Source organism: Carcharodon carcharias, chromosome 4 (assembly GCF_017639515.1).
Source record: "Carcharodon carcharias isolate sCarCar2 chromosome 4, sCarCar2.pri, whole genome shotgun sequence".
Taxonomy (NCBI): domain Eukaryota; kingdom Metazoa; phylum Chordata; class Chondrichthyes; order Lamniformes; family Lamnidae; genus Carcharodon; species Carcharodon carcharias.
In genome coordinates, this window is record NC_054470.1 from 103969387 (window position 1) to 103997206 (window position 27820).

General features: G+C 47.1%; 1 long non-coding RNA gene across 1 annotated transcript in view; it reads left to right on the forward strand.

Annotated features, from left to right (window-relative positions):
- Positions 1-19461: 19461 nt before the first annotated feature.
- LOC121276886 overlaps positions 19462-27820 on the forward strand; it is a 110419-nt gene continuing 102060 nt past the window's right edge. The window contains exon 1 of the long non-coding RNA XR_005942746.1: positions 19462-19592. This is a non-coding gene — a long non-coding RNA (uncharacterized LOC121276886). The remainder of the gene's footprint in view (positions 19593-27820) is intronic.

Sequence of the window (27820 nt, forward strand, 5' to 3'; positions counted from 1 at the left end):
CTATTTACCGCCCTACCAATTTTTGTGTCTTCTGTTCCAGTAATTAAAACATTTTCTTCTCCATGGCGCCCAAATTTGCAAGTGTTTTGGCCCTTGTTTCAGCTCAAGCTGATCTGGTAGTTTTAGTTTGCTATCCATGCCTGTTTTTCATAACAGGGGAGCACCTCTTTAATTTCTTTTCTTCAAAATGGCACCGCAGCAGCCTTTTATTTTCTCCGCACTTGCCGAGTCCTGGCGGGCTCCCGCTGTGAATGCGGTTTCAACTTCTTTGGTATTTATTTCTTATGCGGTGATTTGTTAACTCAACCATTTGGGGCTTTCCCTGCGATTTTGGAAGATTTTTGGGTGTACGATCAATTCCCGGTTTTAGCTGAGGCTTTTAAACCTCTGCTTTTTTCTCTCTCTCTTTTTGAATTTTGTTCAGCCTTTTGTTATCTGTCTAGGCCCTATGGCTCTGCACAATATCAAGGTCTGGCAATGGAACTTTTTTTAGGCAATCTCCAGCTGTGCCTTTAGCACCAGCACACTCTTCTCACAGGCTAGATTGCAGTTCTTTACTTTTTCATGCCTTAAGATTCTGGGTCCTTTCCCAGCTTCTTTGAAGTTATGTGTCGTTCATTCAATGCCATCATTTTGTGTCCCACGAAGAGGCCTGGAAACTTGTGTGGTTGAACAACAACTGTTTATTGTTTACACACAACTAAATACATATCTCCTAGGTATTGCCTTAACTAGGTACTATCTTAATGCTCGCTTCTCTCAAACTCTCTCTGCATACATCCTACCATCATTTGACTCTACATCATTCTGTTGGCAATACTGTTCTCCAGGCCCATGTTAACCCTTGATCTGCCGAACACCCTGATACTACAATCTACACCTAGTGTCAGGCCAGCAGCTGAGTGGCTGGTCAAGATGGGGAGTGATGCTTCCTATTAGGGCCCCCCATGCCCATCAGAGGCCCACCCCCCCGCAAGGTCCTCCCATCCACATTCTTTCCCTCCCCATCTTCCTGCCTATTGCAACCCCTCGCCCTTTTCAGTCCCCTCGTTTGGGGCCTGCAAGCCTGGCCCTGGTGTGAGCCGAGACTTACCTTATAGTCTGAGCTCCATTGCCAAATGCCTTCTTCAGGACTGGCTGTAGTCCCAGCAGTGGCCACTGCTCCCAGTGAAACTGTCAGCCACTTGATTAGCCAACAGCTCTTGGAGGTAAGACCTCCTCCCCAGATGGGGGCGGAAGCCCCACTGGCCAGATAGAAGTGAGCTCGCCCCCAGCTTTTATTCCAGGCATGGGGATCTCACCCTCCCCTTGCCGGTCTTTATTTCAGATTTCCATCATCTGCAGTGTTTATCCATTGAATTTCATGACTCTACTGGGTTTGGAAGTATGCCAGAGGACTATTGAGTAGCCAATATGTTATCCATTTTCAGGAAGGGATATACAGTTAACCTGGGCAATTACAGGGCCAGTTAACTTCTGTGGTAAGGAACCTCTTAAAAGCATTCTTTATTTAAGGATTTAACTACTGCATTCCTAGCTAAAGAGAAAATAGTTAGAAGTAACCGGCAAAGATTTGTGAAGGACAGATTACGCAGGACAAACCTCATGGAATTCTTTAAGGAGGTAACCAAACACAGCAATTGGGGACATGGAGCAGATGCAGTGTACATGGACTTTAAGAAGTCTTTCAGAAGGGAGACTTCAGGAAAGTAAAGATTGAGATTAAGGGGGAAGGTAGCAAACCGGATTAATCATTTGGTTGAATGGGAGGAAGCAGGGAGTAGGAGATAAGGCGCATTTTTCAGAGTGAATGAGAATCAATAATGGTGTCTGACAAGGTTCAATTCTGGAACCAGTTCTGATCCCTGTGTCAATCAACAGTTTAGATATTGAACTGGAAGGAGTAGTGTTGAAATTTGTAGTGAATGCTAAAATACGAGGCTGAGTTAATTCTTTTGAACATCAAAGGAAACTACAAATGGATATTGACAAGATCAGGAGATGCCAATTGGAATTCAATGTCAATAAATCTCAGGTGATGCAGCCCTGTTAATAAAAACACTGTAATTATAAGCTGAATAGAAGTTGGTTCAATGCTGTGTAAGAACAGAAGGAATTGATGGTACAGGTTCGCTGGAATTGGAAGACGATACCTTAGGTTGATGAGGTTAAAAAAAAAGCTAATGAAATTCTAGGCTTCATCACGAGAGCTGCAGAATATGGAAGACAAGAGGTAATGATGAGCTTGTATAGAACCTTAACGAAAACTTGGCGAGAATATAATGGCCTGAATTTTCAGCTGGGCGGGTGGGCGTGATCAGTGCACCCGGGAGCAGTCAGGAAATGGACTGCTGACCGCGATTAGCCTCCGACCGCGATTTCACACTGGCTGGCCAATTCACGGCCAGCCAGCATGAAATGTGCACCGAAATGCGCACCGCTGCCAGGATGGGGGTGGGAGGAGGGCAGGCCCATGGGCACAGGCGAGCGCTGAGAGAAAGCTCCCTGAAGGCAGAGAGCTGCCTCAGGGAGCTGCAGACACAAAAACCATGGGGAGAATTTTTCCCATGTCAGGCGGGCTGGGCGGGAGTAGACCTGTGCCGCCATTTTATGTGAGCGGGCCAATTAACGCCCATCCAGTGTTACCGCGACTCCCGAGGATAGCGGGAGTGGGCGGCTGGCGGCGGAGTGCACTGACCACCAGGTCCGATGGCGATCCGGCAGCCTGTTTAAATGACGCGCTGGTAGCCTTTGCAAGGCTGTTCACAATGGCAAGTGGAAGGGCTCACCAGAGGGCTTCTGGTGAGCTGGCAATTCCAGAGGGTAGGCCAGTGGGGCAGGCCAGGCCGAAGGTTAGGGAAGCAGGGCAGTGCGCCCCTTGTTTTTCGGATGAGCACCTAGCTACCCTCCTGGAGGAGGTGGCAGCACGGCGGGAGGTGCTGCTTCCGAGGGACAGGAGGCGCCTGACCAAACATGCTTGGGTGGAGGTGGCCAAGACTGTGAGTTCCCAGGATGTGGTGCGACGTATGTGGGTTCAATGCCGCAAGAGATTCAACGACTTCCTGCACTCGGGAAGGGTGAGTACCATGTTGGCAGAGGTCACTTAATGCAGCCGTCAGCCTTTCCCCCCAACACCGCCCAAGCAACTCTGAGCGCAGTTACAGCATTGAATCCTTCACAGCATGTTTCCCTCGCTGGGTGAGCCAGCAGATATTGCCCATGCCTAGTTCACCCTGAGAGGGTTGTGCTGAGATGAGTTCTGCACCCATAGCATGTGCGACACCGACACCCAGAATATAGATTCGGGGACAACTTCCATCTGCACCTAGGCAGAGTGATGGAACTGGGAAGCATGTCAAAGTCAGGGTGCTGACATGCTGGGAGGGAAGCTTTCAGGTGGTGGGGTACCAATCCATCTGCTGCCCTTGGTGTTCCACATGCTTGTGCCCTCTTGCTTTGCAAGGTTAGACCATGCACTGCCAAATGTGATGGAGGCAGCATTTGGGCAAGGTGGGGGTGAGCCCTGGGGGGTGCGGGGTGGGTGAATGTGTGGCAGCTGTGGGGTAGCGAAGAACTGGAGCCCTGCAATGTCCCACTCTGGTTGGGTTGGCAGGGATGTGATGGGACTCCAGGTACAGGGTAGACTCATCAATGCTTCTCTCTCCTTTTCAGGAGAAGACTGCAGACAATGCCGCTGAGTGGATGCGGACTGGCGGAGGCCAAGCCCAGTTGGTCATCTTGACTCCATTTGAACAGCAGGCCATGGATCTGGAGAGGCACCATTCCCCAGGTCCACCGGTAGTGGTGAGGCTGGGGTGCAGTGGGGAGGTATGTTTGGTGAGCGCTCAGGTCACCATGTGTGTCCCAGAAGCCATGGCACTGCTGAATGCTCAGTGATTGAAGTTAGCAAACTGGGTCGACCATTGATTATAAAAGGATGAGCGCTTAATAATCTGGGGACAGGCATGCAAGTTGATATTGTCTGCAGTGTAACTAATCAAATGTCCTTTTTCTTCTTTTCAGCATCACTGGAGCAGGACCGGGAGGAGGAGGCAGAGGGCCCACCTCTCACCCCTGAGGGCCTTGAATATTTTGACTCACCAGCGTCACACCATGTCTGCCAGGCAGACATCAGCACAGATACTAGCACCTCAGTGGGAATTAGAACGTCGGCTAGTGTCCCGGGACACAGCGGCGAGGGCAGGTCACACTCGCTTGAGGTGCAGGCGTGTCCCTCTGCTCAGTCTCTGTACTTGGATGGCAGAGAGGCTTCATGAGCCACCTTTTGAGGGGATAGCCCTTGTCACCCAGCAGCCATCCATCCAGCAGGGCTGGAGCCCTGAAGAGCCCCGGCACCTAGGAGTGTCTGAGGACGTAGGCATTGTGGGAGCTGCCTGGTTACCTTGCACAGACTTGCAGAATCAGCATCCTGTGATCACACACTATCTGCACATTCATGGAGTGGAAGCCCTTCCTGTTGACGAAGGCACCGGGCTCACCTGCTGGTGCCTTGACTGTACATGTGTACAGTCTAAACCACCCTGGAAGTGGGGGAAGCCAGCAATGGCCGCGAAGCCTTTGGCTCGCTGCGCCTGACTTGCCTGGTCACAGCGGAAGTGCATGTAAGTCAATGCACACCTGAACAGAGCATTTGTAACCTGCTTGACACAGGTGTGGACAACTGATTGGGTGACTCCACAAAGATCACCCACCGACCCCTGGAAAGAGCCAGAGGCATAGAAGTTGCGGGCAGCCATAACCTTCAGCACCACTGGCATGGGGTGCCCACCCACACAGTTGGGGCAGATCTCAGCACCTATCACCTGATAGATGGAGGTTACTGTCTCCCTTGAGAGACGGAGCCTCCTTTGGCACTGCACCTCAGATATTTTGAGGTAGCTGCTTTGCCGCCTGTGCACTGTGGCAGCAGGATAGTGGCATCTTTTGCGACTCCTTCTGCCTTGAACTCCCTGTTGGCCCTGCGCCCCTTGTTCCTGCGCCTCTCCTCCCAAAGCTGGCTCCCCTGGAAACTGAATGTGGACTCCTGGCCTCCTCCCGCTTCTGGCCCTCCCTGCCTCCTCAGGGGAGGTGCCTCTAGTGGATAGCGCAACTCCCAGGCTAATGGAAGGCTTCCTGAAACTTGCAGGCCCCAAAAATGATCTTTACTGTAGAGTCCTGACCTGAAGGCTGTTACTCCTGCCCAAGCAGCTGTGAAGAGTTTTGAAGTGTTCCTGCTCACACAGGCAAGTATCAGTAACTTTCACAATTAAATATTTTACAGATACCACTCGCGACCCCACTCATCCCTTTTATCCTGCCTGCGGATGAGGTTTATACAAATGACTCCTATCTGCCTGCCCGTTGCACCCGTGTGACATCCTGAAGATCACACGGGCCCCCAAAAATTGCAGTCAATTGCTGCCTCAAGGGCCTTAAGCACCTCTTTAATTAATGGCGGCTGCGCATCCGAGATCATCATGTACCCACCCACCTAAATATCACAATGGCGCGCGATGATGTCGGGGCGCTTGCCCGGCGTCACTGCGCTCCATTTTACACCTCGGCATGTAGGGCCCGCTCCCGCACGCCTACAGGAAAATTCTGGCCATGAAATAAAAGTTTGAAAATCAGGAAAATAAGGTCCAAGCTGATTCGTCCGTCTGCCAACTGTCACGTTGGATGGACCATGAAAATCAGAGTCAATTGCTCCGTTAATGGGCTTAATTGCCTCTTTAATTGTCGGTGGGCATGCTTCCGACTTTTGTGCATGCCCAACGACTGAAATATCGTGGGATGATGTCAGGACGCTCGCCCAATGTCTTCTCGCCCGATTTTACTCCCAATCAGGTTGGGTGCGCGCCCACCTGATCAGCGTAAAATCTTGCCCAATGTGTGATGTGTTGAATTTCACACATGGATTTGAGAGAGCACATTGCAGAGACCTTAGAAAGCTGCCTGCTATGAAGAACTACAGATACAAAGACTAAAAATTGGAGTTATTTTCATTAGACCAATACAGATTATTGAGTCAGATGATAGAATGGTTTTAAAATTATTAAAGGATGGCAGGTTGTCAAGAATTAGGGTTCATGAATAAAACATTAAGGCTGAGGTTTTGTCAACAGTATGACATTGCCAATGTTGTAATCGGAATTGTGCGGCACTTTCACCATCTTCCTCTTTGACCTTTTCCATGCGATTACAATTAAAATTCTAAGTGCTAGCGGCTTGCATGCAAAACAGGGGGAAGCTTTTCACTGGTGAAACCCACCATCAGCCGACAGTATTACAGCTAAGGGCAGCCTATTATAGAGTCTCCTGTTCAAACAGGGAGGCACTGCATCATGGCCAAAACCTTCCTGCTCAAAGCCAGTGACATTACTTGAGAGCACAAAGGTGGCACTGCTGTTTTTCAAAATTAAATTTTGCTTGTAAATATTTCACATGACATTGGTTTCACTTTATTCAAGTGTACATCATCTGTTGGGACTAGCTTAGTCAGAGAGTTAAGTGTACTGGCACTCCTCATGGTTGGCAGGCATTGATGGTCACAGGGGAGTTGGGAACATTTTGTTTATTGTGGAAGAAACAGTGTTGTGTTTTTTCTTCATTCACTCTTTATTGAATGTTCATGTTAGTGTCCAGTGTAGTATTCACTGCCCTGCGGCCATGGCTGAGCTTGTAGGCTCAGCTGGCCCTCCCTTCTATGCGCTGTAAAGGACATCGTCTGAGATCATTCTTGCGAGGTTAATTGAAATGTTGTAGGTGAGCTCAAAGCCCTGTGAGGACTCTTGCATCTCAAGCTGTTGGCTGGCAACACATTTGGACAGTGCTGACACTTCTCTTTAAGCCACTCATTATCTTACCTTGACTGACTGTCCCCAGGCCACCAGGCCCTTCCCATTTCACTCCTCCATACCCCCAACCATGCCCTCTATACTTTCCAGGATCCCTCTTCCACTCCTCCATGCCACCGACCCCACCCCAAAACCCCCCTCATGATTTGCCGTTGCCAGTCCCACGCCTCCATGTATGAGTCCAATTTCCTGCTCCCTACTCCCTTGTGCCGTAGAGTTAAATAAGGAAAACTGCTGATCTTACACACAATTGCACAAAGTGGATTGGTGCATGCCACCTTTATGCGATTATGAACTGGGTGCCATGAGATTCTCATGTAATGCTCAACATGCCACATGCGCACAGCTGACTTAACATCTGCATTATAACTTGCAGTTGGAAAATTGGAATTTTGCATCTCGCCTAATTAGGTCATCACACATGCCATGTTTCTGGCATCTGTGGGCTTCGTAAAATCCACCCCCAGCCCCCCAAAGTGTAAGAAACTTAGAACAAAAATCATGAGATGCTTCTTTACACGCTTTTTTGGAGGGAAAACAGCAATATGGACTGGTTAAGTCGAATGGATTGTTTCCATGGCCTGAATTTTCAGCTCGGCGGGAGGTCACGATCAGCGGGCCCGGGAGCAGCCGGGAAAGAGACCAGCAGCCAGGATCAGTTCCCGGAGTGGGGGCAGGAGGAGAGTGGGTGATGAGGGCAACGCGGACGTGGGTGCGAGCGAGCACTGACAGAAAGCTCCCTGAAGGCAGAGAGCTGAAGACCCAAAACTAGGAAATAAAAGTTTTTAAAATCAGGAAAAAATGTCCAAGTATCACATTCAGGCACCTGAACGTATAGATTTAAAAACAAAAAAACTGCGGATGCTGGAATTCCAAAACAAAAACAGAATTACCTGGAAAAACTCAGCAGGTCTGGCAGCATCGGCGGAGAAGAAAAGAGTTGACTTTTCGAGTCCTCATGACCCTTCGACAGAACTTGAGTTCGAGTCCAGGAAAGAGCTGAAATATAAGCTGGTTTAAGGTGTGTGTGTGGGGGGCGGAGAGATAGAGAGACAGAGAGGTGGAGGGGGTTGGTGTGGTTGTAGGGACAAACAAGCAGTGATAGAAGCAGATCATCAAAAGATGTCAACGACAATAGTACAATAGAACAAATAGGTGTTAAAGTTAAAGTTGGTGATATTATCTAAACGAATGTGCTAATTAAGAATGGATGGTAGGGCACTCAAGGTATAGCTCTAGTGGGTTTTTTTTTAATAATGGAAATAGGTGGGAAAAGGAAAATCTTTATAATTTATTGGAAAAAAAAGAAGGGGGAAACAGAAAGGGGGTGGGGATGGGGGAGGGAGCTCACGACCTAAAGTTGTTGAATTCAATATTCAGTCCGGAAGGCTGTAAAGTCCCTAGTCGGAAGATGAGGTGTTGTTCCTCCAGTTTGCGTTGGGCTTCACTGGAACAATGCAGCAAGCCAAGGACAGACATGTGGGCAAGAGAGCAGGGTGGAGTGTTAAAATGGCAAGCGACAGGGAGGTTTGGGTCATTCTTGCGGACAGACCGCAGGTGTTCTGCAAAGCGGTCGCCCAGCTTACGTTTGGTCTCTCCAATGTAGAGGAGACCACATTGGGAGCAACGAATGCAGTAGACTAAGTTGGGGGAAATGCAAGTGAAATGCTGCTTCACTTGAAAGGAGTGTTTGGGTCCTTGGACGGTGAGGAGAGAGGAAGTGAAGGGGCAGGTGTTGCATCTTTTGCGTGGGCATGGGGTTGTGCCATAGGAGGGGGTTGAGGAGTAGGGGGTGATGGAGGAGTGGACCAGGTTGTCCCGGAGGGAGCGATCCCTACGGAATGCCGATAAGGGGGGTGAAGGGAAGATGTGTTTGGTGGTGGCATCATGCTGGAGTTGGCGGAAATGGCGGAGGATGATCCTTTGAATGCGGAGGCTGGTGGGGTGATAAGTGAGGACAAGGGGGACCCTATCATGTTTCTGGGAGGGAGGAGAAGGAGTGAGGGCGGATGCGCGGGAGATGGGCCGGACACGGTTGAGGGCCCTGTCAACGACCGTGGGTGGAAAACCTCGGTTAAGGAAGAAGGAGGACATGTCAGAGGAACTGTTTTTGAATGTAGCATCATCGGAACAGATGCGACGGAGGCGAAGGAACTGAGAGAATGGGATGGAGTCCTTACAGGAAATGGGGTGTGAGGAGCTGTAGTCGAGATAGCTGTGGGAGTCGGTGGGTTTGTAATGGATATTGGTGGACAGTCTATCACCAGAGATTGAGACAGAGAGGTCAAGGAAGGGAAGGGAAGTGTCAGAGATGGACCACGTGAAAATGATGGAGGGGTGGAGATTGGAAGCAAAATTAATAAATTTTTCCAAGTCCTGACGAGAGCATGAAGCGGCACCGAAATAATCATCGATGTACCGGAGAAAGAGTTGTGGAAGGGGGCCGGAGTAGGACTGCAACAAGGAATGTTCCACATACCCCATAAAGAGACAGGCATAGCTGGGGCCCATGCGGGTACCCATAGCCACACCTTTTATTTGGAGGAAGTGAGAGGAGTTGAAGGAGAAATTGTTCAGCGTGAGAACAAGTTCAGCCAGACGGAGAGTAGTGGTGGATGGGGATTGTTCGGGCCTCTGTTCGAGGAAGAAGCTAAGGGCCCTCAGACCATCCTGGTGGGGGATGGAGGTGTAGAGGGATTGGACGTCCATGGTGAAGAGGAAGCGGTAGGGGCCAGGGAACTGGAAATTGTTGATGTGACGTAAGGTGTCAGAGGAATCACGGATGTAGGTGGGAAGGGACTGGACAAGGGGAGAGAGAAGGGGGTCAAGATAACGAGAAATGAGTTCTGTGGGGCAGGAGCAAGCTGAGACGATCGGTCTACCGGGGCAGTTCTGTTTGTGGATTTTGGGTAGGAGATAGAAGCGGGCCGTCCGAGGTTGGGCGACTATCAGGTTGGAAGCTGTGGGAGGGAGATCCCCAGAGGAGATGAGGTCAGTGACAGTCCTGGAAACAGTGGCTTGATGTTCAGTGGTGGGGTCATGGTCCAGGGAGAGGTAGGAGGAAGTGTCTGCGAGTTGACGCTCAGCCTCCGCGAGGTAGAGGTCAGTGCGCCAGACAACAACAGCACCACCCTTGTCAGCGGGTTTGATGACAATGTCAGGGTTGGACCTGAGAGAATGGAGTGCAGTAAGTTCAGAGAGAGACAGGTTAGAATGGGTGAGAGGAGCAGAGAAATTGAGACGACTAATGTCGCGCCGACAGTTCTCAATGAAAAGATCGAGAGAAGGTAAGAATCCAGAGGGAGGGGTCCAGGTGGAGGGAGAATATTGGAGATGGGTAAAAGGATCCGTTGAACTGGGAGAGGACTCCTGCCCAAAGAAGTGAGCCCGGAGACGAAGACGGCGGAAGAAGAGTTCAGTATCATGCCGAGCCCGAAATTCATTGAGGTGAGGGCGTAAGGGTATGGCATGCGCCGCCATATGAACACACTCGACCTCTCCCTCCAGCAGCACCGCCGTACCCTTTTTCAAAGCTGTGCGTGCCCCCAGTTTCATTTTATCCTTCGGCTCATCCGACGCCTCAACAAGAAACTTTTTCTCTTTCTCTCAAGTGCTAAGGAACGCAAGCTCCAACAACTCATCGACACCAACACCCATCTAGGACCCTCCACCCCTGCCTGTCCCTCCGTCCCCACCCTTTCTTCCAGTCCCAACCCCAGCCGTGTATTCACTATACCCCCTGACCTTCCCCTCTCCGATGCTGAACGTTCAGTGCTCAGCAAAGGACTTAGTTTCATACCCTTACGCCCTCACCTCAATGAATTTCGGGCTCGGCATGATACTGAACTCTTCTTCCGCCGTCTTCGTCTCCGGGCTCACTTCTTTGGGCAGGAGTCCTCTCCCAGTTCAACGGATCCTTTTACCCATCTCCAATATTCTCCCTCCACCTGGACCCCTCCCTCTGGATTCTTACCTTCTCTCGATCTTTTCATTAAGAACTGTCGGCGCGACATTAGTCGTCTCAATTCCTCTGCTCCTCTCACCCATTCTAACCTGTCTCTCTCTGAACTTACTGCACTCCATTCTCTCAGGTCCAACCCTGACATTGTCATCAAACCCGCTGACAAGGGTGGTGCTGTTGTTGTCTGGCGCACTGACCTCTACCTCGCGGAGGCTGAGCGTCAACTCGCAGACACTTCCTCCTACCTCTCCCTGGACCATGACCCCACCACTGAACATCAAGCCACTGTTTCCAGGACTGTCACTGACCTCATCACCTCTGGGGATCTCCCTCCCACAGCTTCCAACCTGATAGTCGCCCAAACTCGGACGGCCCGCTTCTATCTCCTACCCAAAATCCACAAACAGAACTGCCCCGGTAGACCGATCGTCTCAGCTTGCTCCTGCCCCACAGAACTCATTTCTCGTTATCTTGACTCCCTTCTCTCTCCCCTTGTCCAGTCCCTTCCCACCTACATCCGTGATTCCTCTGACACCTTACGTCACATCAACAATTTCCAGTTCCCTGGCCCCTACCGCTTCCTCTTCACCATGGACGTCCAATCCCTCTACACCTCCATCCCCCACCAGGATGGTCTGAGGGCCCTTAGCTTCTTCCTCGAACAGAGGCCCGAACAATCCCCATCCACCACTACTCTCCTCCGTCTGGCTGAACTTGTTCTCACGCTGAACAATTTCTCCTTCAACTCCTCTCACTTCCTCCAAATAAAAGGTGTGGCTATGGGTACCCGCATGGGCCCCAGCTATGCCTGTCTCTTTATGGGGTATGTGGAACATTCCTTGTTGCAGTCCTACTCTGGCCCCCTTCCACAACTCTTTCTCCGGTACATCGATGATTATTTCGGTGCCGCTTCATGCTCTCGTCAGGACTTGGAAAAATTTATTAATTTTGCTTCCAATCTCCACCCCTCCATCATTTTCACGTGGTCCATCTCTGACACTTCCCTTCCCTTCCTTGACCTCTCTGTCTCAATCTCTGGTGATAGACTGTCCACCAATATCCATTACAAACCCACCGACTCCCACAGCTATCTCGACTACAGCTCCTCACACCCCACTTCCTGTAAGGACTCCATCCCATTCTCTCAGTTCCTTCGCCTCCGTCGCATCTGTTCCGATGATGCTACATTCAAAAACAGTTCCTCTGACATGTCCTCCTTCTTCCTTAACCGAGGTTTTCCACCCACGGTCGTTGACAGGGCCCTCAACCGTGTCCGGCCCATCTCCCGCGCATCCGCCCTCACTCCTTCTCCTCCCTCCCAGAAACATGATAGGGTCCCCCTTGTCCTCACTTATCACCCCAGCAGCCTCCGCATTCAAAGGATCATCCTCCGCCATTTCCGCCAACTCCAGCATGATGCCACCACCAAACACATCTTCCCTTCACCCCCCTTATCGGCATTCCGTAGGGATCGCTCCATCCGGGACACCCTGGTCCACTCCTCCATCACCCCCTACTCCTCAACCCCCTCCTATGGCACAACCCCATGCCCACGCAAAAGATGCAACACCTGCCCCTTCACTTCCTCTCTCCTCACCGTCCAAGGACCCAAACACTCCTTTCAAGTGAAGCAGCATTTCACTTGCATTTCCCCCAACTTAGTCTACTGCATTCGTTGCTCCCAATGTGGTCTCCTCTACATTGGAGAGACCAAACGTAAGCTGGGCGACCGCTTTGCAGAATACCTGCGGTCTGTCCGCAAGAATGACCCAAACCTCCCTGTCGCTTGCCATTTTAACACTCCACCCTGCTCTCTTGCCCACATGTCTGTCCTTGGCTTGCTGCATTGTTCCAGTGAAGCCCAACGCAAACTGGAGGAACAACACCTCATCTTCCGACTAGGGACTTTACAGCCTTCCGGACTGAATATTGAATTCAACAACTTTAGGTCGTGAGCTCCCTCCCCCATCCCCACCCCCTTTCTGTTTTCCCCTTCTTTTTTTTTCCAATAAATTATAAAGATTTTCCTTTTCCCACCTATTTCCATTATTAAAAAAAAAACCCGCTAGAGCTATACCTTGAGTGCCCTACCATCCATTCTTAATTAGCACATTCGTTTAGATAATATCACCAACTTTAACTTTAACACCTATGTGTTCTATTGTACTATTGTCGTTGACATCTTTTGATGATCTGCTTCTATCACTGCTTGTTTGTCCCTACAACCACACCAACCCCCTCCACCTCTCTGTCTCTCTATCTCTCCGCCCCCCACACACACACCTTAAACCAGTTTATATTTCAGCTCTTTCCTGGACTCGAACTCAAGTTCTGTCGAAGGGTCATGAGGACTCAAAACGTCAACTCTTTTCTTCTCCGCCGATGCTGCCAGACCTGCTGAGTTTTTCCAGGTAATTCTGTTTTTGTTTTGAACGTATAGATTTCTATTTTTATTTTATTTAGTAACGGAAACCTCATCCCGCCCTTGGGTGAGGTTCGTTGAAAAATGTAAAGGCCGCCTGGCCAATTCGCCTGTCCACCAACCGTAAGGTTAGGTGGTCTACGTAAAATGCCAGACATTAGCACCGTTAATGGGCTTAATTGCCCTCTTAATTGCCAGCGGGTGCACTTCTGACTTGTGTGCACGCCCGCCGACCATCATCCCGCGCTCACGCAACATTTCGTCAGGAATCTCGCCCAGCATCATCCGCGCAATTTCACGCCTGATCTGGTCGGGTGCGTACCCACCCGATCAGCATAAAATTCAGCCGCATATTGCTTCTTCTATGTATAACTACATACTACTGCACCCAAAAAATAACATTATCTTTTGACCAATTATACTAACATGGAAGGAAACTTGGGAGACCTGGATCAATAGACGTCAAGGTCTGTGAATTAATGCAAGTAAGTTGGGTTTCCTCAAGCAATAGAGAACACGATGGCAGTCAATGTTGCAAGGTTTTACCACACCAATAATTGCTTTATGTGGTATGTGTATCCTTTGTGCTCACTGCTTGTTATTGGATGGCCTCTCTTTTCAATGATCAGGGAGGAACTGTTAATTGCAGTTCCAAAATGAACTTTCTTGGAAATGATCCAAATCCCTAACTGCTGTGTGAAATGTTTTCCAAGTAGAATTTAAACTTGGATTGGCAATTAACTGGGCTGGCACTGATTGCAGGTGCACAACTAACATACTCAGAACAGGAAAGGCCTGTACTTTAAGTAAAAACAACTACAATGCTATGGCAGAGAATTATTGCATTGGTGTCAAATCAACATTTTTGAGACACACAAACTCACTTTTAGTTCCCATCTCTGAGACATTCACTCTCCCTTATTTAACTGCACTTGGTACCAAAACAAACGACCAGAAAGGCAAAAGCAATTTGTGAATATGCTTTCCACTTTTGGCAAATGGAACATGAACAAGAGTGTTAAAGAGTTAATGTTAAGAATCTAGATTGAACTCACCCTCTTGGAATCTAATGAACAAGTAACTGTTGCTACTCCCACTGCCAGTAAAAGCGCAATTAGAGGATTAACCCAATGGGAAGTGCTATTGTGGAGAGAGATTATAACCGTATGAAAATTGAGTGGCAGTGTTTTCTTTCATGGATGCTTAAGACTGCTGTGAGCGCTGGTATAGCAAGTAATTTCAGGTTTGGACAGATCTAGGAGGACAAAGCCAGAATAGCTGAGGATCGCTGCCAAATCCTAGCTCAGCAATACACCTGTACCTGAACGGTGCATGTGACTGATTCCTCAGAAAGAAAGCGCAAAAGATGGGTGACATTTAAACAATACTGACTTATAATTACATGTAAAAGCTTTTTCATGATAATGATTCATTATTCTACACAATAGCTGCTGGGACATCAACCATCAACCTTTAACGTGTCTAAAATGGAAATTGCAGCACATTTTGAATAAGCTTGCCAGGATAATGGGGGAAAAGGAAACACAACATGGGAACTTTTCACTTAGCATTGGTTGTCTTTGTCTGTGGTAACTTGTTGGTAACAACTCCAATTTTAATAAGTTTTAGTTATGTACCAAATTTAAAAAAGGCTGGGAGAGGGGCTTCTATTTTTATTAAATTTAACCTTGCAAAATTATTTTAAAAACCTGGACTAACCAACAAAAGGAGACTAATTTTGGCTGTGTGTAATAGTGTAGCAGAGATGATATAGGGTTGAACTTTACAGCCTCTGCTGGGCATGTCTGAGGTACGGGGGTAAAATAAGATGGGTAGCTGGCCACCCTCCTTCCTGCCCCCCACCTCCTTAATATGGTGAGTGGGGGGTGGTGGGGAGTAAAACGTTTGCTAGCCCGTCGCCCTTAAGCCTTTTGAGGCCCTGAACTGAACAGGTAAGGGCCTAATTCCGCATCTGCCACTATGATATGGTGGGGGATGGAAGGCAAATGAGAGTGGTCAGGCCGCTTTTTCACCAACTTTGGTGGGAAGGAAGGAAGTATCTTTGGGGCTGCAACCTGTGCACCAGGGAACCCCCACCCTCCCTCACTCGCCCACCCAAGACGTTGATGTTGTTACACCCCCTCTGCATTTGTACCTTCCCCCACTGCCCCCAGGCCTCAAAACCGACCCCCCGCCTCACCCCCTCTAATCCCTCCCTACCCAAAAAGCCCCCTGAGTTAGTGAGTCCAACATCCAAAGTGTTTTCTTCCTGGGGGCTAAGTATAGTCCCAGCTGCACCACTACTGAGCCCTGGTGCTGCTGGGACTACTCAGCTGTTGGCCAGTAAGATTGGCCAATAGCTCACAAGGGCAGGACTTCCTGCCAGGTGGAAGTCCCGGACTCGCCTCGTCAAGGCTGCCTCCAGCCTGTGGGGCAGGCTTTTTTAAAGTTGGTCGGCCGCAACCAACTTTTCTACAGATGGGGGGGGGGCAAGAATATGTCCCCCTGTAAAATTTATAAATCAGCTGTCCATTGCACTTAGAATTATAGAATGATGCAGCATTAAAGGAAGCAATTCAGGCCTTCATATCTGTACCCCTCCCTGTCCTTTCCCCATAACCCTGCAAATCTTTCCCCCTTCAAGGGCCAGACTTTTACGGCATGGAATACATGTTTCCCAGTCTTGATGTTGATATATATTATTATTTATATCATGCTACCTTGTGAGGTTAACCCATTGCTGTTGATCAACAATGAGGAGAATTAACCCTGTCTTAATGAACTGCTGCATGATACTGAGCTTGATATTATTGATAGATCACTCTAAATTTTATAGTAAGTGGGTTTGAGCTATACAGAGCCCAAGGTTTGATCTCCACTTTGTTGTGAGTTAGAATGAACCTCAGCAGTTTTGGTTGTGGGTGAAAATCAGATCAGAGTTGGGGGCCTAGCAATAAATAGCAATTCTTGTTGGAAAGGGCACATATTTAAATCAGAGAGCGTACTCCGAGGTCTGGTAGTGGTCATAGGAACATAGCAACGTTGGAAGAGGAGAAAGGCATTTGGTCCTTTGGCCCACTTTGTCATTCAATTAGATTATGGCTGATCTGCATCCCAACTCCATTTTATCATCTTGTTGCCTTATCCCTTGACATGCTCACCTAACAAAAACCTCAAGCTTCGGGAGAGATTGCATGGAGCCTGCAAGAGTGGAAAATGTGGCATGCAGCATGACTTAATTAGACGGGATGAAAAATGTCAATTTTGTGACATCAGGTTGAGATGCAGAGATAAAGTCAGTGGCGTGTTTGTGACATGTCGAGCAGATTCATACTTGGAATACATTTGCATGCTGTAACTACTCATTTGCATAAAACCTTTTTAAAATTATGGCCTACCTTCAGGATAGAGTCAGCAACACGAGGATCACATGGCACCTGCTTCACATTTGTTTAAATGTGGCATGCACCAATCGGCTTTCTGCAGTTGTGGGTAAAGTCAGTGGTTTCCCTTGTTTAATTCTATGATACAAGGCAGGGGAGCAAGAGAATGCCAGCTTGCATGGAGACTCAGGACTGGCAAAGTTGAGTCAGGGGTGACGAGGGTTGTGGAGTGGGATCAGGAACATGGAGAACTGGAAGAGGGATCGAGGGGAGGACAGAGAGTGAGGTTGAGGGGATAGAGAAGTGAACTGGGAGCCTGGTGTCCTGGGAGTATTAAGGGGGGGTGGAGGAGACAGTCAGTCAAGGTAAGAAAATGAGGGGCCTAAAGGGCAGTGTCAGTATTGTCCAAATGTGTGTCCATCTCAGGCTATTGTCTGGCAGAGTCCTTACAATGCTCTGAGTTCACCTACAACATTTCAATTATCCCTACTGAGATTGCTCTCAGACAACGTCCTTTATAATGAATAGAAGGGAGGGTCAGCTGAGCCTGCAAGTTCAGCCATGCCCCATGGTGGAGAGTACAATCCTGGACTCTAACATGAACATTCAATAAAGAGCGAACAAAAAAAAAAAACACATTGTTCCTTCCACAATAAAGGAAGTGTCCTTAACTTCACTGTAACCATCAATGCGGGCTCACCATGAGATATGCCAGTACATTTAGCTCTCTGACTAAGCAAGTGCCAACAAATAACAATGATGCCCTCAAGAATAAAGTGAAACCAACGTGATGTAAAATATTTACAAATTAAATTTAATTTTGACCAACACCAGCAATGTTGTGCCCCTAATCCTTATGTTTATGGCAATGGAGTTGGGCACGCAAGTTTTGGCCATAATGCAGATCCTCCCCATTTCAGCAGCGGCTCTTTTATAGTCCACCTGTATCTGCCACATTGTCAGCTGGCAGTGGGTTTCACTACTGACAAGCTTCCCCTGCCTCGGATTTTCTAGTGTCAAGTGCACATTGCCGCTACTTTAAATTTTAATTGTAATCGCGTGGGAAATGGGGGAAAAACGAGAGTTGTAAGGAACATACCTTGTTTTATTTCTGTTGGATTGTTGTAAAGGACATATCTTTTTTATTTCTGTTTGGACTGTGGATTAGAATTACAATGACTGCAGGTTGAAAGACCTGTCCACTGGGACAGGATAAGAGATATATACAGTGTTGCAGTCTTGGAACAGAGTGTGCCATGAAAGACAGGATGGTGCTGGAAAGGATTCCTGGACCAAGGGAGCTGCCTGACAACAGCAATTTAATTGGCTCCTGACCAGGTGACCAGGTTTTTTGTGGGAAGCAGTGCAACCGAATAGCTCCCAGCCTGAAAGGAACAAGACCTAAAACCTCTTTCTCCTGTGTGTGTAAGATTCCTGCAATTCCACAATAACAGCCAGATGTTTTTTTTTTCTCCTCATATTCTATAACCTGGTGTCTCTCTGAAAACCTCTGTCAAGAGGTAAATGGGAAAATGACTATTAGAGACGTTAAAAGGCAAGTGCTCAACCAGTGAATTAAATACTGAAAGTGCTAGAAGACCACCTCGTGTCATCAACAAGAACTGATGGGAATTTGAAAGACATCAACCTAAATCAACCCATTGAATCCTGTACTCCGGAATTGGTGCTATTGCATGTTTTTGCATGTCTTATGTGTGTATAGGGATTTAAGAAGGGGGTAAGTTTAAGTTATAATGTTAGAAATTAGCATTTCACATTGATTTCTTTTGTCACTGGCTAACAACAGTTTGTTCAATAAATAGCTATGTACGTAAGTTTACAAAACTGGTGCTCACATTCTGTTAACCTCAATTAGGCAGAATTATGGCAATCTGGTGGTTTGATCAAACTTTTTCACATTTGTTGTGGCTCGGAGAACAGCGGGGCGTGATATTACTGAGCACTATGCCCAGTGAGTCGTGACAGAGTAGAAGTGGTGCACAGTTTGGGATATGCCATCAGGAACAGCGCACCGTTGACAATCAGCTTCCCACCGCAGACTTAATCGGCTCATGGTGGGAAGGCCCATGAATGGCCTTCCTGCCCCGCTGCCAAATAAGGGGAAACTTCTCGATACAGTTATTCAGGATAGAATTAACAATCACATGGAAAAATGTGGGTTGTTTAGGAAGTGTCAGCATGGATTTCTCAAGGGGAAATCATGTTTAACTAATTTGCTGGAGTTTTTCGAAGCGGTAACAGAAAGGGTAGATGAGGATAATGCCGTTGATGTGGTGTACATGGACTTTCAAAAGCCAAAGAAAAGTTACAGCACAGAAGGAGACCATTTGGCCATGACAGCTTCAAGGTTTTTTTTTTTAACTGAACTCAAATTTCACCATCTGCTGTGGTGGGATTTGAACCCACAACATTACCCTCAAGCTCTGAAATACTAGCTTAGTGATAATACCACTATGCCACCACTTCCCTTGTGAGAAAAGTTATGACTCATGGAATAAAAGGGACAGTAGCAATGTGAATACAAAATTGGCTGAGTAATAGGAAACAGAGGGTAATGGTCAATGGATACTTTTCAGGCTGGAGGAAGATTTGTAGTGGAATTCCCCAGGGGTCTATATTGGGACCCTTGCTTTTCCTGGTATATATTAATGATCTAGATCTTGTGACTACCTTGCCAAATCCTTTCAATGTTCTAAACACCTTGATCACTCTAAACACCTTGATCTAACCCTAACCCTCAATCTCCTACCCTGGTCCCTCCCCTACATACTATGCTGATGTGCACTATGTCGGCCCACAGATAAATAAAGGCCTTTGGGTGAGATGGCAGAGGATGCAAGTGTCTGAGAAACTACGTTCTGGCAACATAATTCTGCAATTCCAATGTTAAGTGTGAAAAGCAAACATACTCCTACAGGATGAGTTAACAGCTGAGAGAAACTGTCAAGGTACCTATGATGCCCTTTCTGCTATCTCCTTAATGAATTATGTTGCACATCTTATAACTTGGCTCATAAGGTATGAGTCAGTGTTCAAATGTATTAATGATGTCAGTGGCAGTGCCAGCATAATCAGTTAGCTAATTAGTCAAATGAGTGTTCTAAATAATGAACTCTACAAAGTTTCTTTTCATTTCAGGGCAGCATAGTTGCTGAACTTAATAATGCGAGCTGGTAATGTGACATGTTGGATTAATTAGGATGTTTGTCGGTGCGTTTATTACCGCTAAGTTTCAAAGTTTTTTTTAATTTTAGATATTGATGGGGGAGGTGGTAAATGCAAACAAATGCAGCATTTAGAAATAGTTTTGCACTATTTTTAAGTATAAATTGACAGTACGCTATATTTACCCATTGGTATAATATCAATGTGTGAAATAATAGCTTCATGAAAGAGAATGCAACAAATATTTTATTTACTAGTGAGTTGGCCAAATCCTTTTGACAAATTAAACAGCCCCATTTTCAATTGATCAGAACACCAAGGAGGTTGCAGTGTATAACACAAGGGGCTGCAGAATTCCAAGCAGGATGCTAGCAATGCTTTTCAATTTATATTTCTCTGCCAGTTTGTCAGCAATGATAAATACAGCCATGTTTCCTTCAGTTTAATGAAAAATGGTTCCGAATAGATTTATAATTACATCATAATTAGTTTCAAAGATAGGAGACAGAGGTGGGCTCATCTGCTCTGTGTAGTTTATAGCTGTTAAAAAGTGAGTGATAGAACATTGACAAAGGTCAGAACTGGCGAAAAAAATACCCTCCAACAACAGGTTCTATGTTAGCAATATGACATTTCAAAAAACACTCCCATGGCAGCATAAATCAGTGAAACTACAGAATTGCTGCAGCAAATTTTCCATGTTGCATTTTGATTGAAGAGGACCACTTTAGTCATTGGCAGTACTTGACATTTGGTGTCTGTTTTCAAATATCGCCACTTTTAGCCTCCAGATGATTATGCAGTTGTTGCTTGTATAGCTGGAAACAGATTGATTTGCATCACCATCCCTCTTGCTGACAACAGGGAGAACTTATATTTCGAAGCGGACTTTCCGAAGCCAGAATAGATTGAGTTAGGCTTCTTTGGACCAATTTTGAGTTGATTCAACATAGGCAACACTGGGTGAACCTGTTTGAGAGGAAAATAACAGTGGTCATGAGTGAAGGAACCAAGTGTCTGCCTGAATTTCCATTGCATTACATCCTTCACTTCCCCCCCATACCCACATCACTTAAGAAATGGGCGAGTGTCCATTCTCATGGTATCCCATGTTGCAGCCTCTTGTTACCCAAATTTCCTGTTCCTGACCCAAAGCTGGTTGGGGTGGGTGGGTGGTTGGGTGGGAGTGTCAGCAAGAAAATTGAGACCTCAATTTTGCGCCACAGAAGGAAGCTACTGAACCCAGTGCAGGGTCCCTGGAAGGGCTCCTCGCTTATTTCTGTTCACTTGTCCGTCTACTGACAAAGGACACCGATCTGAAACGTTAACCCATCTTTTTATGGTTGCTGCTGCTGTGTGTGTCCACTTCTTTCTATTTTTAATCTAATTTTCATCCTTGGCAATTTTTTACCCCTCCCTCCCCACTTGTTTGCACTGTAACTTTGTTGAATGTGAATACTACTTCTGAAGCTTGAAATCTGAACAGTACGACACTGTTTCCTGGAGTGTAACTGTTCCTTAGCTATAAATTTGAGTATCACAGCTTACTGGAAGGACGGTATATCAGCTATTGCATTCAATTGATGAAACCATTAAAGTTTCAAATTACGCCATAAGCCTTTGCATACATCACACTCGGTGAGAACACTAAAGGGTTGGAACTGTCTGATAGTTCCAAAATTGGTGCTCAGTCGCCCTGCTAACACCAATAATGTGGTTGTCTCTGTTTCAAAAGGTGGCGTACCACTGAGCACATTAGGCCCCTTTTAATATGGAAGTGGGCTCCATTGGCATAAATCAGACTCAGAATACCATTTTAAGGCCAGGGCTAGCCAGAGCCAGTACAGTTCTACTGACGTTAAAGCCAAAGAGGCCCAGAAAAGGGAGTGAGTTAAGTTATGGTTGTGGGCCTCTGAGAAACCAAAGGCCACAGACATCACCTGCGTCCCTGCTGCTCCAGGTACCTTCCACCCTCTGTGATCTTGATCCATTCACACACCTCTCTGATGGTCCAATCCAGAGGCCTGCAGCTCACCTGTCAGGCTTAAATGAGGCCTCAAAATCACAGGCAGCTTTTAGTTGCTTTAATGGTTGGCCAACCAGTGGACTCTGCTTGTTGGTAGTCCCAGTAGTCCATTCATCCGGTCAACCTCAATATATCCCTCCTCAGTACAGGTCACTTCATCGCTACGCTTTCACTTTTGCAAGCCCGCTGAACCTTAAGGCCTAAATTCTTTTGATGGCCAGGCTTCCTTTGTAATAAACTGGTGAGCATCTTGTATGGGGATGTTTTTGAGGTTGGGGGTGGATCTGGGAACATTTTCACTGGGTTAAAGGTAAGTACAAGCTGCTGTTGTTGCTAATAGTGCTTACGGGCAGTTTTCCAATTTTGCCATCGATGGAGAATGGGCCGATGTAGCAACTGAAGGTATAGCCTCTTCTACTGTCTATCAGGGGTCATGTGATGTTCCTTGCGTCTCCGACCAATGAGCCCTAAGCGTGGGTGGGAAATCCAGGGATGGGTTGGGGGGAGGGGGTGTGGGGGGGGCTTCCTGTCAAGGATCCTGTTCAAGCATGTAGCATCTGAAAAGCTCACTGTAATAAAGGGGAGAATTTCTCCCCGTTGGGTGGGCCGGTGGGGACCTGGCACGGGTGGGCGCGGAGCCGATCGCTGTCCGCAATCAGCTGTGTGCTGCAATTTTACGTGGGCAAGCCAGTTAAGGCCTGCTCAGCGTGACATGTGCCCAGTGCTACCTGTGCGAGGGGGGGTGGGGGGGGGGGGGAGGTGGGTGCGGAGGTGGAGGGAGAGTCGAGGCCTGCGCTCTTTCGCACATGCGCGCAAGAGCATGCACCCTGAGGCACGGATCTGCCTTATGAAATGTTGAAAAAAAGAAAGAATAAAATTATGCAAACATGTCCTCTCATGTGACATGAAAATTTTTATTTAATTAATAAACCCTTCATGAAACCTCATCCCGTCCGTGGGTGAGGTTTCATGAAAAATGCAAAGGCCTCCTGGGCTCTTCGCCTGCCGTCAACCTTAACCTTGGACGGGCAACCCTGACAATTTGTTTAATCGGTTGTTTAATGGTCTTAACAGGCCTTTGACAGTTCGTCGGGCGCGCAGCCGACTCCGGTGCATGCCCACCGAATGGAAGATCGGAATGACGCGCAGTGACTTCGGGCCGCACACCCGATGTCACCACGCATCATTTTCCTTAAGAGAAAATCCTGGCCAAAATTTATCTCTTTCTTGCTGAAGCCCATCCGGTACATCGTCATTAAAGCCAACTTAAAGTGTAGGGATAAAAGCAAAACACTGCAGATGCTGGAAATCTGAAACAAAACCAAAAATTGCTGGAAAAACTCAGCAGGTCTGACAGCATGTGTGGAGAGGAAGACAGAGTTAATGTTTCTAGTCCGAATGACTCTTCATTAGAACTGAAGAGAAGTAGAAATGTGGTGAAATATAAGCTGGTTGAAGGGGGGTGGGACAGGTGGAGCTGGATAGAGGGCCAGTGATGGGTGGAGGCAAAGGAGAGATTGCCAAAGATGTCAGAGACAAAAGGTCAAAGGGGTGTTGACAGTGGTGATATTATCTAAAGGATGTGCTAATGGTGACATTATGGGTAGAAAGCAGGATGAGCAAGTGACAGATGGCCCTAGTCGGGGTGGTGTGGAGGGAAAGGATCGAAATAGACTAAAAGGTGGAGATAAAACAATGGATGGAAATAAGTTTAAAAATAATAATAGAAATAGGTGGGAAAAGAAAAATATATTTAAAAAATATCTAATAATTATTAGAGAAAAGGGGATTGGAAAGGGGGTGGGGATGGAGGAGAGAGTTCATGACCTAAAGTTGTTGAACTCAAAGTTAAGTCCGGAAGGCTGTAAAGTGTCTGGTCGGAAGATGAGGTGCTGTTCCTCCAGTTTGCATTGAGCTTCACTGCAACATTGCAGCAGGCCAAGGACAGACGTGTGGACATGAGAGAAGGGTGGTATATTGAAATGGCCAGTGACAGAGAGGTCTGGGTCATGCTTGCGGACAGACCGAAGGTGTTCTGCAAAGCGGTCACCCAATCTGTGTTTGGTCTCGCCAATGTTGAGGAGGCTGCATTGGGAGCAGCGAATGCAGAAGACTAAATTGAGAGAAGTGCAGGTGAAGTGCTGCTTCACCTGAAAGGAGTGTTTGGGCTCTTGGACGGTGAGAAGGGGGAAATAAAGGGGCAGGTGTTGCACCTTCTGTGGTTGCATGGGAAGGTACCGTGGGAGGGGGTTGCGCTGTGGGAAGTGATGGGGTAGTGGACCAGGGTGTCCCGGAGGGAGCGGTCCCTTCAAAATGCCGACGGGAGGGGATGAAAGAAAGATGTATTTGGTGGTGGCATCATGCTGGAGTTGGCAGAAATAGCGGAGGATGATCCTTTGAATGCGGAGGCTGGTGGGGTGATAAATGAGGACAAGGGAGACCCAATCATGTTTCTGGGAGGGAGACGAAGGTGTAAGGGCGGATGCGCAAAAGATGGGCCTGACACGTTGAGGGCCCTGTCAACCACCGTGGCTGGCAAACCTTGGTTAAGGAAGAAGGAAGACATGTTAGAAGAATTGTTTTGTAAAGTGGCATCATTGGAACAGATGCGACAGAGGTGAAGGAACTGAGAGAATGGGATGGAGTCCTTACAGGAAGCGGGGTGTGAGGAGCTGTAGTCGAGGTAGCTGTGGGAGTCGGTGGGCTTGTAATGAATAATGGTGGACAATCTATCACCAGAAATTGAGACAGAGAGGTCAAGGAAGGGAAGGGAAGTGTCAGTGATGGACCATGTCAAAATGATGGAGGGGTGGAAATTGGAAGCAAACTTAATAAATTTTTCCAGGTCCCGACAAGAGCATGAAGTGGCACTGAAGCAATCATCGATATATTGGAGAAAGAGTTGAGGGAGGGGGCCTGAATAGGACTGGAACAAGGAATGTTCCACATACCCCATAAAGAGACAGGCATAACTGGGGCCCATGTGTGTACCTATGGCCATACCTTTTATTTGGAGGAAGTGAGAGGAGTTTAAGGAGAAATTGTTCAGTGTGAGAACAAGGTCAGCCAGATAGAGGAGAATGGTGGTGGATGGGGATAATTCGGGCCTCTATTTAAGGAAGAAGTGGAGAGCCGGATAGCAGAGGGAATTGTTGAAGGGGGAATGGCAACCATGAGCAGAGAGAGCAGTTATGGCTTCCCAAAAAGTTTATATTCTTTATTTGCTCTGCTTACAACAAACTCTTGATTGGATGCCGATTTTGGTGAGTTCTTTTGAGAGAAAGCACCGCTTAAGGTCTGCGCTTAACTGGAACTGTGGTGCTAATGGTTTTTTAAATGAAAATGTTATTTATAAGGCCTCCAGCAGAAAGCCAGCATTTCCAGTCCCACTGCGAAATGGAGCATAATTTTGGTGCCTATGGTTCTACAATCCATGGGGGTAGTTTTGTTTTCGGGGGGTCCTTTTATTGGGTTTACTGCCACATAAATTTTTCTTTTATTCGTTTACGGAATGTGGATGTCACTGCCCAGGCCAACATTTATTACCCTTGTTCAAAGGGCATTTAAGAGTCAACCACATTGCTGTGGGTCTGGAGTCACATGTAGACCAGGTAAGGACAGCAGATTTCCTTCCCTAAAGGACAAAAGTGAACCAGATGGGGTTTTTGTACAACAATTGGCAATGGTTTCATGGTTATCATTAGACTTTTAACTCTGTTTTTATTGAGTTCAAATTCCACCATCTGGCATAGTGAGATTTAAACCAGGGTTCCCAGAGAATGATCCTGGGTCTATGGATTTATAACCCAGTGACAATACCACTGCTCCACCAACCCTACACAAAGTGCAAGATACCGTTATTGTTGACGGCGTAAGGTGGGCCACATTAGTTCAGCCACACCTTATTCGGCTTTCCCGATTTTTCTTTAGATTTTATTTGGCTTCAGCAGAAATTTAAATCAGGAGCAAGGTCTAATGGTTGGCGGAATCAATATCACCCGGTTCACACCTATTGCCAAAAGCCAAAATTATCACCGCTGAGAGACAATAATGCAGAACCAGGTCAGTCGAGAGAAGATTGATGACCTGTCATGCAGGGTCCTTCATCAAAACTCTTAATATAGAAACCCGAGGGAGAGCTTGATTTCTTTTCATGAAGTCCTCGAGCCTTGAGCACGCACCTAAACAGTTGTATTTATATTGGAGCTCCAGACTCCGCTTCTGTGTCAGAAGGTTGTCGCTTCAAGCTTCGTTTCAAAACTTGATTGTATACTCAAAGCTGGCAGTTCCATGCAATATTGAACCGGTGTTGTGATGTTGGAGGTGCTGTCTTTTAGAAAAGACATTAAAGCGAAGTGGCATCTGCCTGTTCAAGTAGAAGAATATCAGGGGTAAACAAAAGACGGCAAGTGGCTTGTCTTAGTAAAATAGTGGCTTCTGAAGATAGAAACATTGCTGTGGTTTTTAACCACTGCATTCAATGGTAAAAAGGAATGGGGGAAGAGATGTCAAAACTGAGGGTACGATTTAAAAGCGAAATGTCAAATGAACAATGTAAAATTACAAAGGGGGATGATAATTGCAGAGAGCCATCCTGCTGGAGTAAATAGGAAACAGAATATAATCCCTGCGACAGAGCAGGTCAGCCCGAGGATTGATCAAAATTGGGCCTCAAGCCTCATATAAATCAGACTGACGTGCTGCAGATGCTGGGCAGTGTGACCCCAGGCAGACTCACCAGTGTGACCCCAGGCAGACCCGCCAGTGTGACCCCAGGCAGACCCGCCAGTGTGACCCCAGGCAGACCCCGCCATTGTGACCCCAGGCAGACCCCGCCATTGTGACCCCAGGCAGACCCCGCCATTGTGACCCCAGGCAGACCCCGCCATTGTGACCCCAGGCAGACCCCGCCATTGTGACCCCAGGCAGAACCGCCAGTGAAGCAGATTTTAATACCAGGTAATTGTGACACTATAGCAGCCTTGGAGATGTTCTGGGAGGAGAGGAGGTAATTGGGAGAGAGGGTTGTGATTGCGAGAGGGAGAAGAGGGGGAGAGTTGAGCGGGTGAATGAGAAGCTGATTGGGCAGAGGTCAGCAGTCTCGGGGCTGCTGTGGAACTGGCCTGTTTCTTCTCACTCCCTAAAAAGATTCTGAAGAAAATTCTAACTTCTCTTTCTTTGGCTGCATGTGTCACTAACAGATTTTCGAAAAGGGTCATGTAATATACTTTCATTCAAAGAGCCTGATGCCTTTTTTAGGCATCCATTTGAGATGACTAAAAAAATTTAAAAATGGGCCCTCTACGTTTAACAGTGGTTAGTGTTGCTTGGGTAATATCTGGTCGGCTGCCAGTTACAAGTGGAAGGCCACAACATTCAGTGATTGGCCACTGTTATGCATAATTTTTTAAATAGAAGATTTAAAGGAAATGATTGTCCACATTTTCACAATTGAAAATGGTGGCAAATGATGAATATCAATGTGCACAACTATAAAATCATCTTGACAGGCTCAACGTATAGGTGGGGAGAGAGAGAGAGAGAGCAGATGTAATTTAATACAGGGACATGTAAGTTTAGAAAAGGGACGGTTGATGCATATTGTATTCTAAATGGGAACGTACTTGAGCTTTTGGACCAAGAGAAAGATCTTAAGGTCTTAATGGACAATTGTCACTAACACCATCATCAAAGCTTCCTTTCCAAATGCTGGGGCACAAAGCAAAAGGCATGCATTATATTATCCAGATTGGTATTTGGCTTTTATGAGACTACATCTGAAGTAATGCATGCACCAACAGCCTCCCTGCCTAGAAATACTTTTAGGCCATCTTTGAATCACTGAATGAATACAGAGATAAAAACAGATAAAAACAAAAAACTGCGGATGCTGGAAATCCAAAACAAAAACAGAATTACCTGGAAAAACTCAGCAGGTCTGGCAGCATCGGCAGAGAAGAAAAGAGTTGACGTTTTGAGTCCTCA